Source organism: Magnolia sinica, chromosome 12 (genome assembly GCF_029962835.1).
Source record: "Magnolia sinica isolate HGM2019 chromosome 12, MsV1, whole genome shotgun sequence".
Lineage (NCBI taxonomy): Eukaryota > Viridiplantae > Streptophyta > Magnoliopsida > Magnoliales > Magnoliaceae > Magnolia > Magnolia sinica.
Genome location: NC_080584.1, coordinates 56,818,097 through 56,836,127, shown reverse-complemented (window position 1 = coordinate 56,836,127; position 18,031 = coordinate 56,818,097).

Sequence of the window (18,031 nt, the reverse complement as noted above, 5' to 3'; positions counted from 1 at the left end):
GATAGTATATAATATTGCAAGCTATGGGGTCCATCATAAGGGACTCCTATCTAAACCAATCTCATACCTAAATATGGATAGCCAGACTCAATGTAGTAAACTTCTGACCTCAGGTTAGTCATGCGCCTTAACTGAAATTCTCGTTATTGCGAAGGTACACAACAATTAGTTGCGCACCACAGCCCGAGTGGATAGTGAATGAATGAATGAATAAGTATGCAACTCTTGCTCAACAAGTCCACATATTAGTACTGTACATCTCTAGGATCATCACCGGGGTCTAGTACACTCCAAGCTAGTACCGCCCTGGCCGACCGTACAGCCCAGCGAGTGAAAAAGATCTAACTACCCGCATACTAGTAGTATACCAATGCCTACTTGGCTCATTGATAGCGGACCCATTTGGGAGCTAATCAAACTCAGCCTAGCTTACAGCTCCCTCACTTGGGCGGATAAGGCCATACCCCCTCCCAACCGACCACGACACAGTAGGAGACACGACCTATTGGTATTAGGCACTCGGGCGCTCATGTATCCACTCGATCTAGATGTTAGGGCGTCTCCTGGCCATGGAGGTTTAGGGACTTTCACTTATGGACATCCAAAGTGCCCAAATGCTCGAACTAAACATTTTTGGTGTCCCATCTAGCCATCCACGACAGCCTGTGGAGGCTACGACTCTGATGTCGCTAGGGCGTAAAGTAGTTGTAATACACAATGCAAGATGCATGAGTTATACAATCCAGTCATGCATCAATCTTGTGCATACCGTGCGCTCATGTTAGACAATCTCTACCTATCAGGGAGTCTCATGACAACCTTCCCAATGACATATGTAATAGTCAACCACATCTCATAATAAACATGCAGATAATGTGTATAGGCATATATCATGATACTATGTTGTCACATAATCATAATCCGTATCGACAATCGGCCTCAATAATTATCCTATACAATTGGCCTGATAATCAGCCTCGGTAATTGGAATCGACCTCAACAATTAGCTTCGACAGTCGGAATTGGCGTTGACAATCAGAATCGACCTCGACAATCGGAATCGGCCTCGATAATTAGAATCGGTCTCGCTAATAAGAATCAGCCTCTACAATCAGAATTGGCCTGGATAATTGGAATCGGCCTCGATAATCAGAATTGGCCTCGACAATCAGAATCGACCTTAACAATCGGAATCGGGCTTGATAATCAGAATTGGCCTCAATAATCAGAATCGGCCTCAACAATCTACCTCGATATTCAAAATTGGCCTCGATAATTAGAATCGGCCTCGACAATCGGCCTCGACAATTAAAATTGACATCGACAATCAGAATCGGCCTCTACAATCAACCTCGATAATTAAAATTGGTGTCGACAATCGGCCTCGATAATCGGAATCGAAATTCAGCCTCAATAATCGGAATCAGTAATCGGCCGTTACGTAAGGCGGGATCCATGGATGGGCAGCCGATGATGGACCAAGCAATATCAATGGGGCCCAATCGTTTGAGGTGACTCACTAGAGAATGACGAGAATGGGCTTAACCAGGCCTAAGGGGAAGGTCATAATGTGGACATGTAACTATTATTGCCCATCAACGTGGACATTCAACCAACATTGCTCCCAAGGAGTGGCCCACATAGAGCCAAACATATGGTGGGCCCATGGCCTCACACAAAGGCCTAATATACATCGCAATGGGCCTCATACTTAGGCTATATATACAACAGGTGGGCCCTGCACATGGGCCTCAGATATATCGCACGGGCCACAACCCATGGGCCTAATATATATCACAATGGGCCCTGCCCATAGGCCACGAATGCATCACAATGGGCCTCAACCCATGGGCCCCAATTAGATCGCAATGTGCCTTACCAAATGGGTTATAAACACACCACGATGGGCCATGTCACATGGGCTTCAAGTACATCACAATGGGCCACAACCTATGGGCTTCAAATACACAATAGATGGACCCTACACATGGGCCTCAAATACATCACATTGGGTAGCATCGCATGGACAGCTCGGATCAAATGCGTACATCATGTGAGGGCTACCTAGACGTTGTGAATAACATATATATCGCGGTGGGTCCCACTATGATGTGGGTGAGGGCTTGGATTACATCTAAAATCATTTCGATAGTGGGAGGTGCAACATGTGTATCACTGTACACTATCTTTCTATGGGGTACATGGCTCACTAACGATGAACAGCACCGCCCAAACATGGTCCATGTGAATCAGCACTGTCCAAACATTGTCCATGTAAATCAGGACTGTCCAAACATTGTCCAGCGTCGTTCAGCACAATCTGAACGGTGTGGATGTAAATACATCATGGTGGTCCCCCATCCCTAGACAGCGTGGATGGAATCATACATCAAGGTAGACCACACATCCATCTAAATGGACAGACAGCGTGAACATAACACATCATCAAGGTAGGGCCCACCATAACGTTATTTTCCACCTAATCTGATCATAAGGTCACAAATACTTGAATTAAGAGGAAAAACAATTTTTTTATATAGACCCAAAACTTTTGGGACCCAAAAAGGGTTTTAATGGTAGACGTTCAATCTTCCACTGGTTGTAGTGTGGTCGACCTAATAGAAAGCGTGGATATAGAATAAATACATCAGGGGTGGGTCACACCGTCCAGCCATATGGAAGGTGTGGATCAAAGGGACCCACAAAACTTGCTGACATAACTGCAGTGGCTGTAGCTGCTAGGGTCTCCACGTGGAAGGTGGATGGCCAGGATGCAACACTACATCACTGTAGGCCTCAATCCACCGTCCAGATCGTGGACGGCCGGGACAAAACACTTACATCATGGTAGTATCCCACCATCCAGATGATGGACGGCTGAGTAAAACTCTACATCAGGGTGAGTGGTTTCCACCGTCCAGAAACTGGACGGTGTGAATGAAATACATACATACAAGGTGGTCCACTGTCCAGCACATCTGGACGGTACAGACCAAATACAATTTTCAATGTGGGTCCCACATACACGTGGCCCACCAGTTATATATATAATAATATATTATATTTATTATTATAATATATAATCTGCCCTGCTCCAGCGTACAGGCCTGCTGGACGGCCTGGACACGGTACACCAAGGTGGGGTCCACACAGGTGGGCGATGGACAGCATGGATGGAACGCATGTATTAGGTGGGCTCCCACACAGATGGACGACACTAATGAAACACATGCATCATGGGCTCCATCGTCCACCACTGAATGGTACACATACAAAACATACATCATGTGAGTCCTGTTCCAGTTGGGTGGACGGTAAGGATGAAACACATGGATCATGAGGGACCCTAGCAGCTGCTGGACACAAGGTATTGGCAGAATTTTGGGTAGAGATGATATTGGTCCATGCTCCATCGGATAATGAAATGGCCCATGCTGAAAGTCTAGCCAATGGTGGAGAATTCATCACACATTTGTGGGCTTTGCTTACTCATGCAGGAATCCTGAAAAGAAACTCCGATCAGCTTGATGAAGAGAACCCTCCTGCAGTTTCTTCCAGTCAAGAGGAAGCAACTTTGGCTTCTCAACACATGGAAGAGCACTAGAATGTGGTTCTCTTTGGCTCCAAACTATCCAATAGAAGCTGAACATCACCTATGTTTGTTACTTGTGATATGAAACCAGTACTTAAAGGTGTCATTGGTTTGAAATAGGTGTGATATTTAAATTAAGTTTGTTTATTACTTGTGCTATGAAACTAGTATTGAAAGGTGCTATGTATGTTATTTTTCCCACATCATGACTAGGGCTCAAGGTTTGAAATGGTTTTTCCATGTAACTTAAGTTTGTTTGTTTGTAACCAAAGTTTGTTTGTTGCTTGTGATACCAAACCAGTACTAAAGGTGTTATGTATCTTATTTTCCACACATCACGACTCAGGCTCATCCAGCCAACATTTGAAATGGGTGTAACACGTAACTTATAGTTCACCTATAATACCATTATGTATCGCCCTGTATCAATTTGTATTGGGCTGTGTTTCGGCTGATACGGGGATGAGACACCAGTATCGTTCATGGGCAATACCAGTACGTATTGGGCAATATGTACATTTTTTGGATGATACTTTAAACCTTGCATCATCCATCATACATCATGCAGACATCTATCTTCAGGACAGGACTGTCCACCTTCTTGATTTTTTATTTTATGGGTCACATTCCATAATTTGTGGGCTGAAATGGTATGTACGACTATCGGTATCTCCGAACGAACATGAATTATTGAGGAAAAATGGATTCTTTTAGTGGTTCTCATTCAACTTTAGAAATCAGGGGTCAAGAGTCATCCTCTCATCATACAATTATTGGGTCATTGTTCATCACAGAACTATCTTGAAGACTATTGGATCCTCCTTGATCTGTGCATCATGTCCTAGAATTAGAATACCTTGATGTATAGGCATCATCAAAATATCCTATAGATAAGAAAATTTTGAATACTGAGGAGGGTATAGCTAAAGAGAAATGCTGTGACGGCTCGTCCAAGGTCTTTGTGACGTAATCAACAGGTTGGATGGCTAATCATCATTGTAGTGTGCACAAAGAAGTTTTTAATGATGGGGTTCAATGTCACTATTTTTGTAATGCCCATATCCTATACTGTACCATTCCGTAGGCTTCTATGGTCATTCCGGTCGAATTTCGGCGACTTACGATTTGTTACTAGCATTTGCGCGCGATCATAAGTCGTGTCCCATATATCAGAGTTGATTCAAACTGAGACTTGTACCCTTGCGACAGCGCCGTCGCCGCAGTTTTGAAGCCGCGTATTACGCGCTGTGGCGATACCGGGGCCAGGAGATGTGGGCCAGCGTTCAGTTCAAGGAAAACGCCATGCATTGCAAATCCCAAGAGAAATATCAAATCAATCACATCAAATGTCAAGTACCACATCTCATCCTCAAGTATAAGTAACCCTTAACTCTCTTACAACCAAGTACCTTAAAGTCAACTATCCCCATCACCCATCACTCACTCACCATCCCTCTCTCCCATCACCTCTCTCTCTTTCTTTTTCATTTCTTCATTTTCAAGCAATTCTAAAAGGAGAAAACGTCCATGGCTTCCTAGGAGAAAAAGAGAGGAGCTAGTATGGCCCACCTTCATACCTCCTATGTAAGGCTCGTGTCCTAGACCGTATCGTTCCATAGGCTTTGTGGTCCTCCCGGTCGAATTCCGACGACCCATGATCTATTACCGGTATTTACGCGCGATCCTGAGTCATGACCCGTATATCAGAGTCGATGCGACTCGAGACTTGTATCCTTGCGACCGCACCATCGCCGTGTCTTTTGCACTGAGGTGATACCCGAGTCAGAAGATGTGGGCCCGCATTCAGTTTGAGGAAAATATCGCATGTTGCAATCCCAAGAGAAATATCCCATCAAGCAATCCCATAAATCACCTCTCATGTCAAGTACAAAACCCCATCCCCAAGCAATCCCAATGTCAAAGCAACCCATCCCTCACATGTCAAAGTACACATCACTCATCACTCACCTTTTTACCCATCGCCCTCTTACATCACTCACACCTCTCTCTCTCATCTCTCTCTCTCTCTCTCTCATTTCCTCTCAAGCAACCCATGTCTAAGTAAGCTCCATGAGAGAGAGCTTTGTGTGGCCTACTTTCTATCTCCCATCTCCACCATCCAAGTTTCATCTCAACCGTTGGAATTGTTCCTTTGGAGCTCTAGCATGCTTTGGCAGAAGAACTAGGAGAAGATAATAAGTGAGTGATTTTATTATTTGATTTTGTGAATTGAGGGCCCACATATGTGGGACCCATCTTGATATATGCATGTGTAGGGAGGGCCCATAGTGGCAGGTCCCTCGCCTTTCATGATTGTCTCTCTTTCTCTCTCTCTTCCCTCTCCCTCTTGATTGTGGCCCAACCGATGCGTGTGACATATCCACACCATCCATCACCATGGAGCCCACCATGATGCGTGTGTTGCATCCAAACCATCCAATGGTGGGACCCCAACCGGTTGACTGACGTTAGTAAGTTTTGTGGGTCCCATGTGATACATGTGTTATATCTAAACTGTCCAAATGGTGGGACCCATCTGCTGACGACAGTCAGCAAGTTCTGTGGGTCCCACGTGATTGTATGTGTTGTATTACCATGCTGTCAAGCAGCTGAGGACCTCACTGTGATGTATGTGTATATCCACACTTTCTGTCCATTTTCCTTGGACGTGGGCCACCTCACACGTGTGGCTCGTGTGAGGGTGGGGCCACCTACATGTATGTATTATATCCAGCTGTCCATCAAGGGACGCTGGACGTAGCTAATAGTGGAGTGCATGAACTGACAGTGGGTGTGGCTAACAGTGGAATGTACTAGCAGGCTAACAAAAAGAAACAAAAATTAATTATATATATATATATTATATTATATATATATATATAATATGCAATATATGGTGGTGGGCCCTACGTGGGACTCACCTGCACTACTTGACGCAGGCAGCTACTAGCTACCGTATTGATGTCGGCAGGGTCTGTGGGACCCCATCCACATTGTCCATCCATTTGGATGGGCAACACCATGATGCATGTGTATGATCCAGGCCGTCCAAGGCCTGGACGTTGTTAGGACCCACCCCACGTGTGGGGCCACACCTTGATGTATGTAACCACGGCCTGGACGTTGATATTATAAATATATTATTATATTATAATATATATAATACTATATATGGTGGGTTCCCACGTGGGGACCCACTTGCTGTGATATTATATATATATATATATATATATATATATATATAATATAATACTATATATGGTGGGTCCCATGTGGGGACCCACATGCTGCTGTGATATATATATATATATATATATATAATATTATAAATATAAACGGTGTGGTGGGCCCTATGTGAGACCCACCTCTGCCCTTCATCTGGAGCAGGGCTGCACTTGCAGTAGCTATATAATTGCACTCTATTGACGTCAGCAAGGTTTGTAGGACCTACTGCACGTGTGGGTGTAATCCACACCGTCCAGCTATATGGACTCCACCGCTAGCTGCTGTACATACGGCAGCAAGTTCCGTGGGTCTTGCCTGTTCCATCCATGCCGTCTATCTATGGGACCCACCATGATGTATGTGTTGTATCCAACCGGCTAACCATTTGAGATATCATTTTATGACATGAGTACAAGGATGAGTCAGATCTAAAGTTCAAGTGGACTCCACCATTTAAATAGTGGATAGTGACATCTGTTGAGGCACAAAAAATATTTCATTGCATTAGTCAAAGAATTCCATGGTGCAGATCTTTACTAGGGTCATTCACTCCTTATTTTGGTAAAAATAAGCTCTGGGGATATTTTGGTAAAAATCAGCTCTGGGGATATTTTGGGTATTTTGGTAAAAATCACCTAGGGGGTATTTTGGTAAAAATTAGGTCCGGGGGTATTTTGGTAAAAATCGGTATTCGGGGGTATTTTAGGTATTTTGATAAAAGTCAGTGTCCAGGGGTAGTTTAGGTATTTCAGTAAAAGGCAGTAAAGAGGGTGTTTTGGTAAAAAAGGGTGCACAGGTGTCATTTTAAGAAAAAGTGGTTATACATGTCGTAAATCAAAATTTGCGACGGATTTCGTCCGTCGCCTAGTTACAACGGACAAAAATCCGTCGTAAATATGTCGTAAATCAGATTTTAGCGACGGATTTTGGTCTGTCGCAAAATTCCACGACGTTCAGACTACGGATATTCGAGAAAGACGAGCTTAGTGACGGACCTTTTCTGTTAGCGATGGATTAAATCCGTCGTTAAACCAAGAGATTTCGTCCATCGCAAATTCACCATTTTAGCATAGTGCGTAACTTGAAATCACGTTCTTTTACGTGACTTGCTGTGATATTGAGTGGGGTCCACTGTGATGTTTGGTAAGCAATCCACTTCATTCACTGTCTTTTTTTTGCTATGTTATGACATGGGGTAGAAGATGAGAAATTTTCATAAATCAGGTGGGCCGCACAATCTAAATAAGTAGAAATTGACATTCACCATTAAATCAACTTGTTAAATAGTAGCATGCATGGTTCTAGCCTTATTTATAGATTTGTCATCAATTCCTCAATCACCTTACGGCATCAGTTATGTTAGCATACATCGTCCAAGCGCCTTGAACTTTGGCGAATATCACCATTTTTTATGTTCTTTCTATCGGTTCAGTTTGGGTCTTGATCTCCCAAGGATGTCCAAGATGCTTTCTCAATGGTTATTGTCTGATCTTGCCCATCGGGTCACTTATACACTAATCCAAAGGCTGAATTTTGACGTGTAAGGCTAATTTGTGGTCCCAAGGCCATCTATAAAGTTTCGAGCCGAACGGATAGTGAAAATCCTGTGATCTTGCATTCTGAATGATTTTCAGGCCCATTTAACATGAGTGGCCTAATTTTCTCAGATCTTGGCCATGTAAATTTATCGATCTCGGTCCCCTATTTGTCTCTGCACCACATTTTAAGGGACCGCTCCACATTTCAAGGAGGATTCAAAGAAGAATGATTGGAAGGATGATCAGAACTGATCTCCACTATAAGAAATATGGTTTTTACCAACGAAAATAATTTTCATAGGTAAAGATAACTTTTACCGACGAAAATTATTTTTATCAGTAAAAGTTTACTTTTACTGATGAAATTTAATTTTGTAGGTAAAAGCCATCTTTACCTATGAAAATTTTCGTAGGTAAAGGGTGTTTTGAACATTTCAAATTATAAAAAATTGAAAACTCTAACTGAAAAGTCATCTTTACCTACGAAACTTTTTGTAGGTAAAGGGTGTTTTGAATTTTTCAAAAAATAAAACATCGAAAAGTTTACTTTTACCTATGAAATATAATTTCGTACCTAAAAGCCATCTTTACCTATGAAACTTTTCGTAGGGAAAGGGTGTTTTGAATTTTTGAAAAAATAAAACAATCGAAAAGTTTACTTTTATCAACGAAATTATATTTTCATAGGTAAAAGCCATCTTTACCTACGAAAAGTTTCGTAGGTAAAGGATGTGTTGAATTTTTAAGTTTACTTTTACCTATGAAATATAATTTTGTTGGTAAAAAGCCATCTTTACTGATGAAAGTGTTCGTAGGTAAAGGGTGTTTTGAGTTTTTGAAAAAAAATAATCCTAAAGTTTACTTTTACCTACAAAATATAATTTCATAGGTATAAGCCTTCTTTGCCTATGAAAAGTTTCGTAGGTAAAGGGTTTTTTGAATTTTTCACATACTTATACCTACGAAATCTAATTTTGTAGGGAAAAGCCATCTTTCTAAAGTTTACTTTTACCTCCGAAATCTAATTTCGTTGGTAAAAGCCATCTTTATAAAGTTTACTTTTACCTACGAAATCTAATTTCGTAGGTAAAAGCCATCTTTATCGACGAAAGTGTTCGTAGGTAAAGGGTGTTTTGAATTTTTGAAAAAGTAGAAAATTGAAAAGTAGTTAACAACTTTTATCGACGAAAATATTCATCCGTAAAACTGTTATATTTTACCCAAAGATAATTTGCCACTAAGAGTTTTACCTACGATACTTATGGTAGGTAAAAATATTTTACAATACTTTTACCTACGAAAATTTTCGTAGGTAAGAAAGTGGATGAGACTTTTACCTACAAAATATTTCATAGGTAAAAGTCTCTGTTTTTTTTTTTCCTTCCCTAATATACACCTGTTACAATATATTCTTCCTAATATACACCTGTTATATAATATATTTCATCATATTCACATTCATATCCATCTAAACCCAAATTACGTAAATCTATCCAAACATAAAATATATTCATCCAAACAATCCTATGGAAGAAAACAAATGAAAAGAGACAGAACATATGAGAGGTGATCCTTATCTCCTTTGATGGATTCAAGCTACATGTGCCTTACCCAACTTCCTATAAGGAGAAGTTATATGGGTCTTGGAATAATGTTGGTGACAAATCCACCTTGTCTATTAATATTATCATATTGTGTTAGGACATGACTCTAAAAATGAGATAAATCCAAATCTCAAATAATCTATGTTATAAGAGATAGTGGAGATGGAAATAAATGCATTGTGATGCTTAAGTTCGAGTATGCTTGCCAACAAAGCAAGATTTTCTTATTTGTTGCCATGTGATTGAGCTACATTATTACATCAATCAGGTTCGGGTTCGGGATCGAGTTTAGGTTTGGGTTTTCAAGTTTAGGTTTAGGTTTAGGTTAGGGAGTTGAGATTAGGATTAGGTGTAGGTTTAAGTTTAGGGATTTGAGAATACATTTAGGTTTTAGATTTAGGTTTAGTTTTTAGGTTATAGGTTTAGGTTTAGGTTTTAGGTTTAGTTTAAGGTTAGGTTCAAGGTTTTATAAGTTTAGGTTATAGGTTATAGGTTAACATTTAGGTTATAGGTTTTGGTTTAGGTTAAGGTTATAGGTTTAGGTTTAAGTATTGGTTATAGGCTATAGGTTATAGGTTATAGCTTTAGGGAATTGAGAATAGGTTAAGGTTTAGGTTTAGGAAATCGGGTTCGGGTCCGGGTTCGGTATCGGGTTTAGGTTTCGGTTTTCAAGTTTAGGTTAGGGAGCTGAGATAAGGATTAGGTGTAGGTTTAGGTTTAGGGATTTCAGAATACGTTTAGATTTTAGGTTTAGGTTTTTTAGGTTATAGGTTATAGGTTTAGGTTTAGGTTATAAGTGTAGTTTATAGGTTTAGGTTTAAGTTAGGTTGTAGATTAAGGTTTAGGGAATTGAGAATAGGTTAAGGTTTAGGTTTAGGAAATAGGGTTCGAGTTCGGGTTTAGGTTTGAGTTTTCAAGTTTAGGTTTAGGCTAAGGAGTTGAGATTAGGATTAGGTGTAGGTTTAGGTTTAGGGATTTGAGAATACTTTTAGGTTTAGGTTTAGGTTTTAGTTTATAGGTTTAGATTCTAGGTTTAGGTATAGGTTAAGGTTAGGTTATAAGTTTAGGTTATAGGTTAAGATTTAGGTTATAGGTTTTGGTTTAGGTTAAGGTTACAGGTTTTGGTTTAGGTTTAGGTTTAGGTTTTAGGTTTAGGTCAAGGTTATATGTTTAGGTTATAGATTTAGGTTAGGTTTAGGTTTAGGTTATAGATTATAGGTTATAGCTTTAGGGAATTGAGAATAGGTTAAGGTTTAGGTTTTGGAAATCGGCTTCGGGTTCAGGATCGGGTTTAGGTTTGGGTTTTCAAGTTTAGGTTTTGGAAATCGGCTTCGGGTTCAGGATTGGGTTTAGGTTTGGGTTTTCAAGTTTAGGTTTAGGTTTAGGTTTTAGTTTATAGGTTTAGGTTATAGGTTTAGGGTTAGGTTTTAGGTTTAGGTTAAGGTTAGGTTATAGGTTATAAGTTTAGGTTTTAGGTTATAGGTTATAAGTTAAGGTTTAGGTTATAGGTTTTGGTTAAGGTTTAGGTTTAGGTTTAGGTTAGAGGTTATAGCTTTAGGGAATTGAGAATAGGTTAAGGTTTAGGTTTAGGAAATTGGATTTAGGTTCGGGATCGGCTTTAGGTTTGGGTTTTCAAGTTTAGGTTTAGGTTTAGGTTAGGGAGTTGAGATTAGGATTAGGTGTAGGTTTAGGTTTAGGGATTTGAGAATACATTTAGATTTTAGGTTTAGGTTTAGGTTTTAGTTTATAGGTTTGGGTTATAGGTTTAGGTTTAGGTTTTAGGGTTAGGTTATAGGTTATAAGTTTAGGTTATAGGTTTTGGTTAAGGTTTAGGTTTAGGTTTAGGTTAGAGGTTATAGCTTTAGGGAATTGAGAATAGGTTAAGGTTTAGGTTTAGGAAATTGGATTTAGGTTCGGGATCGGCTTTAGGTTTGGGTTTTCAAGTTTAGGTTTAGGTTTAGGTTAGGGAGTTGAGATTAGGATTAGGTGTAGGTTTAGGTTTAGGGATTTGAGAATACATTTAGATTTTAGGTTTAGGTTTAGGTTTTAGTTTATAGGTTTGGGTTATAGGTTTAGGTTTAGGTTTTAGGGTTAGGTTATAGGTTATAAGTTTAGGTTATAGGTTATAGGTTATAAGTTAAGGTTTAGGTTATAGGTTTTGGTTAAGGTTTAGGTTTAGGTTATAGGTTATAGGTTATAGGTTATAGGTTATATCTTTAGGGAATTGAGAATGGGTTAAGGTTTAGGTTTAGGTTTAGGAAATTAGGTTCGGGTTCGGGATCGGGTTTAGGTTTGGGTTTTCAAGTTTAGGTTTAGGTTTAGGTTAGGGAGTTGAGATTAGGATTAGGTGTAGGTTTAGGTTTAGGGATTTGAGAATACATTTAGGTTTTAGGTTTAGGTTTTAGTTTATAGGTTTAGGTTATAGGTTTAGGTTTAGGTTTTAGGTTTAGGTTAAGGTTAGGTTATAGGTTATAAGTTTAGGTTATAGGTTATAGGTTATAGGTTAAGGTTTAGGCTATACGTTTTGGTTTATGTTAAGGTTATAGGTTTTGATTTAGGTTTAGGTTTAGGTTTTAGGTTAAGGTTAAGGTTATAGGTTTAGGTTATAGGTTTAGGTTAGGTTTAGGTTTAGGTTATAGGTTATAGGTTATAGGTTATAGCTTTAGGGAATTGAGAATAGGTTAAGGTTTAGGTTTAGGAAATCAGGTTCGGGTTCGGGTTTAGGTTTGGGTGTTCAAGTTTAGGTTTAGGTTAAGTAGTTGAGATATTAGGATTAGGTGTAGGTTTAGGTTTAAGGATTTGAGAATACATTTAGGTTTTAGGTTAAGGTTTAGGTTTTAGGTTTAGGTTAAGGTTATAAGTTTAGGTTAGGTTTAGGTTGAGGTTATAGGTTATAGCTTTAGGGAATTGAGAATAGGTTAAGGTTTAGGTTTAGGAAATCAGGTTTGAGTTCGGGGTCGGGTTTAGGTTTGGGTTTTCAAGTTTAGGTTTAGGTTTAAGTTAGGGAGTTGAGATTAGGATTAGATATTGGTTTAGGTTTAGAGATTTGAAAATACATTTAGGTTTTAGATTTAGGTTTTAGTTTATAAGTTATGGTTATAGGTTTAGGTTTAGGTTAAGGTTAGGTTATTGGTTATAAGTTTAGGTTATAGGTTAAGGTTTAGGTTTTGGTTTAAGTTATAGGTTATAGGTTTAAGTTATAGGTTTAGGTCATAGGTTTAGGTTTAGGTTATAGGTTTAGGTCATAGGTTTAGGTTTAGGTTTAGGTTTAGGTTTAGGTTATAGGTTATAGCTTTAGGGAATTAATTATAGGTTAAGGTTTAGGTTTAGGAAATCGGGTTTGGGTTCGGGATCGGGTTTAGGTTTGGGTTTTCAAGTTTAGGTTTAGGTTAAGTAGTTGAGATTAGGATTAGGTGTAGGTTTAGGTTTAGGGATTTGATAATACATTTGGGTTTTAGGTTTAGGTTTAGGTTTTGGTTGAGGTTAAGGTTATAGGTTTAGGTTTAGGTTATAGGTTATAAGTTATAGTTTTAGGGAATTGAGAATAGGTTAAGGTTTAGGTTTAGGAAATCGAGTTCGGGTTTGGGATCGGGTGTAGGTTTGGGTTTTCAAGTTTAGGTTTAGGTTTAGGTTAGGGAGTTGAGATTAGGATTAGGTGTAGGTTTAGGTTTAGGGATTTGAGAATACATTCAGGTTTTAGGTTTAGGTTTAGGTATTAGTTTATAGGTTTAGGTTTTGGTTATAGGTTTAGGTTATAGGTTTAGGTTTAGGTTTTAGGTTTAGGTTAAGGTTAGGTTATAGGTTATAAGCTTAGGTTATAGGTTATAGCTTTAGGGAATTGAGAATAGGTTAAGGTTTAGGTTTAAGAAATTGGGTTCAGGTTCAAGATCGGGTTTAGGTTTGGGTTTTCATGTTTAGGTTTAGGTTAAGGAGTTGAGATTAGGATTAGGTGTAGGTTTAGGTTTAGGGATTTGAGAACACGTTAAGGTTTAGGTTAGGAAATCAGGTTCGGGTTTGAAATCGGGTGTACGTTTGAGTTTTAGGTTTATGTTTAGGTTATAGGTTTAGGTTATAGGTTATAAGTGTAGGTTTAGGCTTAGGTTTTAGGTTTAGGTTATAGTTTATAGGTTTAGGTTTAGGTTATAGGTTTTGGGATTTGAGAATAGGTTTAGGTTAGAAGAATAGGTTTAGGTTATAAGTATAAGTTTAGGTTTAGGTTTAGGTTTTATGTTTAGGTTAAGGTTATAGGTTTAGGTTTTGGTTTAGGTTATAAGTGTAGGTTATAGGTTTAGGTTTAGGTTAGGTTATAGGTTAAGGTTTAGGGAATTGAGTTTAGGTTATAGGTTTAGGTTATAGGTAAAGGTCATAGGTTAAGGTTTAGGTTATAGGTTAAGGTTTAGGTTTAGGTTATAGGTTTTGGGATTTGAGAATAGGTTTAGGTTAAGGTTATAAGTTTAGGTTTAGGAAATTGGGTTCAGGTTCGGGATCTTGTTTAGGTTTGGGTTTTCAAGTTTAGGTTAGGGAGTTGAGATTAGGATTAGGTGTAGGTTTGGGTTTAGGGATTTGTGATTAGGATTAGGTATAGGTATAGGTTTAGGGATCTGAGAATACGTTAGGTTTAAGGTTTAGGTTTAGATTATAGGTTTAGGTTTAGGTTTGGGTTTAGGTTATAGGTTATAGGTTTAGGTTAAGGTTTAGGTTATAGGTTAAGGTTTACTTTTAGGTTTAGGTTATAGGTTTAGGTTAAGGTTATAGGTTTATGTTTGGGTTTAGGTTATAGGTTATAGGTTTAGGGATTTGAGAATACATTTAGGTTTTAGGTTTAGGTTTAGGTTAAGATTATAGGTTTAGGTTTGGGTTTAGGTTATAGGTTATAGTTTTAGGGATTTGAGAATACATTTAGGTTTTAGGTTTAGGTTATAGGTTTTGGTTTAGGCTATAGGTCATAGGTTTAGGTTTAGGTTTAGGTTTAGGTTTAGGTTTAGGTTTTAGGTTTAGGTTATAGGTTTAGGTCATAGGTTTTGGTTATAGGTTATAGGTTTAGGTTATAGGTTATAGGTTTAGGTCATAGGTTTAGGTCATAGGTTTAGGTTTAGGTCATAGGTTTAGGTTTAGGTTATAAGTTTAGGTCATAGGTTTAGGTTTAGGTTTAGGTTTAGGTTATAGGTTATAGCTTTAGGGAATTGAGAATAGGTTAAGGTTTAGGTTTAGGAAATCGGGTTCGGGTTCGGGATTGGGTTTAGGTTTGGGTTTTCAAGTTTAGGTTTAGATTAAGTAGTTGAGATTAGGATTAGGTGTAGGTTTAGGTTTAAGGATTTGAGAATACATTTATGTTTTAGGTTTAAGTTAAGGTTATAGGTTTAGGTTAGGTTTAGGTTTAGGTTATAGGTTATAGGTTATAGTTTTAGGGAATTGAGAATAGGTTAAGGTTTAGGTTTTGGAAATCAGGTTTGGGTTCGGGATCGGGTCTAGGTTTGGGTTTTCAAGTTTAGGTTAGGGAGTTGAGATTAGGATTAGGTGTAGGTTTAGGTTTAGGGATTTGAGAATACATTCAGGTTTTAGGTTTAGGTTTAGGTTTTAGTTTATAGGTTTAGGTTTAGGTTATAGGTTTAGGTTTATGTTTTAGGTTTAGGTTAAGGTTAGGTTATAGGTTATAAGCTTAGGTTATATGTAATGCCCTGAAATTCGGGGGTTGAGCGTAGTTCAGCTCCCGAGTTCTAAAACATCACTTATACAACATATTTAATGATGGATGTATGTTGTTTGTATTAGTGCATAAAACATGAAGTAGATTAAGCCAAATCAGCAAACATAATCCAGGGATAGTTAGAATATGCAAGCGGAAGATTGAAGAAATATATATATATATATATATTTATTAGTATAAGTCCCCAAAATATGTATGCTCTGCTAGGTCATAATTACAAGTATTTGTCTCAAGATACAAATATCAAAATGAGATAAAATACTACAAAAAATAACCCTGAATCCCCGTCACTCAGGACACGACTCATATGAACCCGCCTGAGAACTATATGAAGGAGAAGGTCTCCTCATCATTCTCATACTCCTGCTCTGTTTCGTGGGTCACATCATCATCTGCAACTAAGACAGTCTGGTTGGTGTTTAAACACCGTCCCAGAACGTGGGAGTAAGTGATCAACTCAGTGGAGTTATACAGTAAAGGTTAACATGTTATCAATTCAATCAAGCAGTAATGATAAAGCAGTACAATCAAACATGTCCTAGGTACTCTTGTTAATGCAAGGATGATATGAAGTAATGATGCATGCCCTCGCCTGCACTCCCTCACCGTCTTCATCTTACGGCTTGCATGGCAACCACCCGAAAGTGCTCTTCCACACCAAAGCACATGCAATGCGATACATGAACGTGATTACTAAGTTCTTATTAGTCCTTTTCATACAGCAGGATTAGGAAGCTAAGGTACCTCCCTTATATCAATTTCCAAACAATGATCCATTCTAGGGTCGTCAGTCCTAGACAATCTCATATGATGTTATGATTCTAGGTCGCTGCAAAGGGTTCGTTACCAATCAATGCATACCTAGTTATACCCTAGTTACTACAATAAGGCTCATCGCCCCAATGCAGTATCAAGGTATACTCGAGGTCACTACAAAGGGAACGTCATCAATCAATGTAGGCCGACAGCACAAATATAGTGTCCCATACCACCATAGTCGGCTCACGAGTCTGGATTGCTCACTGGTCACTACAGGGAGGCTCGTCACCCCAGCGTAGGCTGACAGCTCGACCACGGTGTCCCATACCACCATGCCCCACTCATGAGTCTTAGAGGATCGAGGTACCATGGTTAACGGGATTTCACTAGTAAGTTTGGTACCCTAGATTCAAACAGTAGTGTCCATACATGGTGAACATCCATCGGGTCAATCGGGTTAATTGACGAGCTCGACTAGCACGAGCGCACGTTGAGTAAATTGACCTGAAGTGTGTAAACACTCCGTGTGGCCAAACCACTGCCGACAACTCTAATACGGCTCGAGTTCATCAAACATATAAGCTCAAGGATCTTTGTATAGAATTGTTCATCAATCGGGTACTCAGGTCTTTGTACAGAATTTTTCAAGATGTTACAATCTACCCCCCTTAAAGAAAAATTTCATCCTCAAAATTTGTACCTTCTCGTACTCCTCGAGGATCTGAGGGTAGTTCTTTCTGACCTCAGCTTCAGTCTCCCAAGTAGCCTCTTCTTCACTGTGATGCGTCCACAGTACCTTCACAAGTGGGATGACCTTGCTACGCAGTACCTGCTCATTCTTATCCAGGATACGTGCCGGTCGCAGTACATAGGTGGCATCCTCGCTCAACTACACCTGCTCCCAACTGATAATATGCGAAGGATCAGGAATGTACTTTTTTTACATGGACACATGGAACACATTATGCACGCTTACGAGTGGTGTGGGCAATGCAAGGCGATAGGCTATTGCCCCCACTCTATAAAGTATCTGAAATGGACTAGTAAACCTCAGTGTGAGCTTCCCTTTCTTACCAAACCACAGGACTCCCTTCATGGGAGAAACCTTAAGGAATACATGGTCCCCAACCTCGAACTCAAGCGGTCGCCGCCTTGTGTCGGCATAACTCTTCTGTCTGCTTTGGGCTATCAGAAGTTGACACCTGATAATATTGATCTTCTCGAAAGTCGCCTGTACTAACTCTGGGCCAATCAGAGTCTTCTCGCCCTCTTCTGCCTAGCAATGCGGTGCTCTACATGGGCGACCATACAGTACCTCATAGGGAGCCATGCCGATACTCACTTGGAAACTGTTATTGTAGGCGAACTCTGCATACGGGAGACAGTCGTCCCAACTGTCCTTGAAATCTAACACATAAGCTCGCAACATATCTTCTAGAACTTGATTCACACGTTCCGTCTGCCCATCTGTCTGCGGATGAAACGCGGTGCTGAACTTCAACTTCACACCCATTGCTTCCTGGATACGAGTTCAGAAGATAGATGTGAATCGCGTGTCTCTGTCAGACACCGTCTCCAAGGGAACTCCATGTAGATGTACAATTTC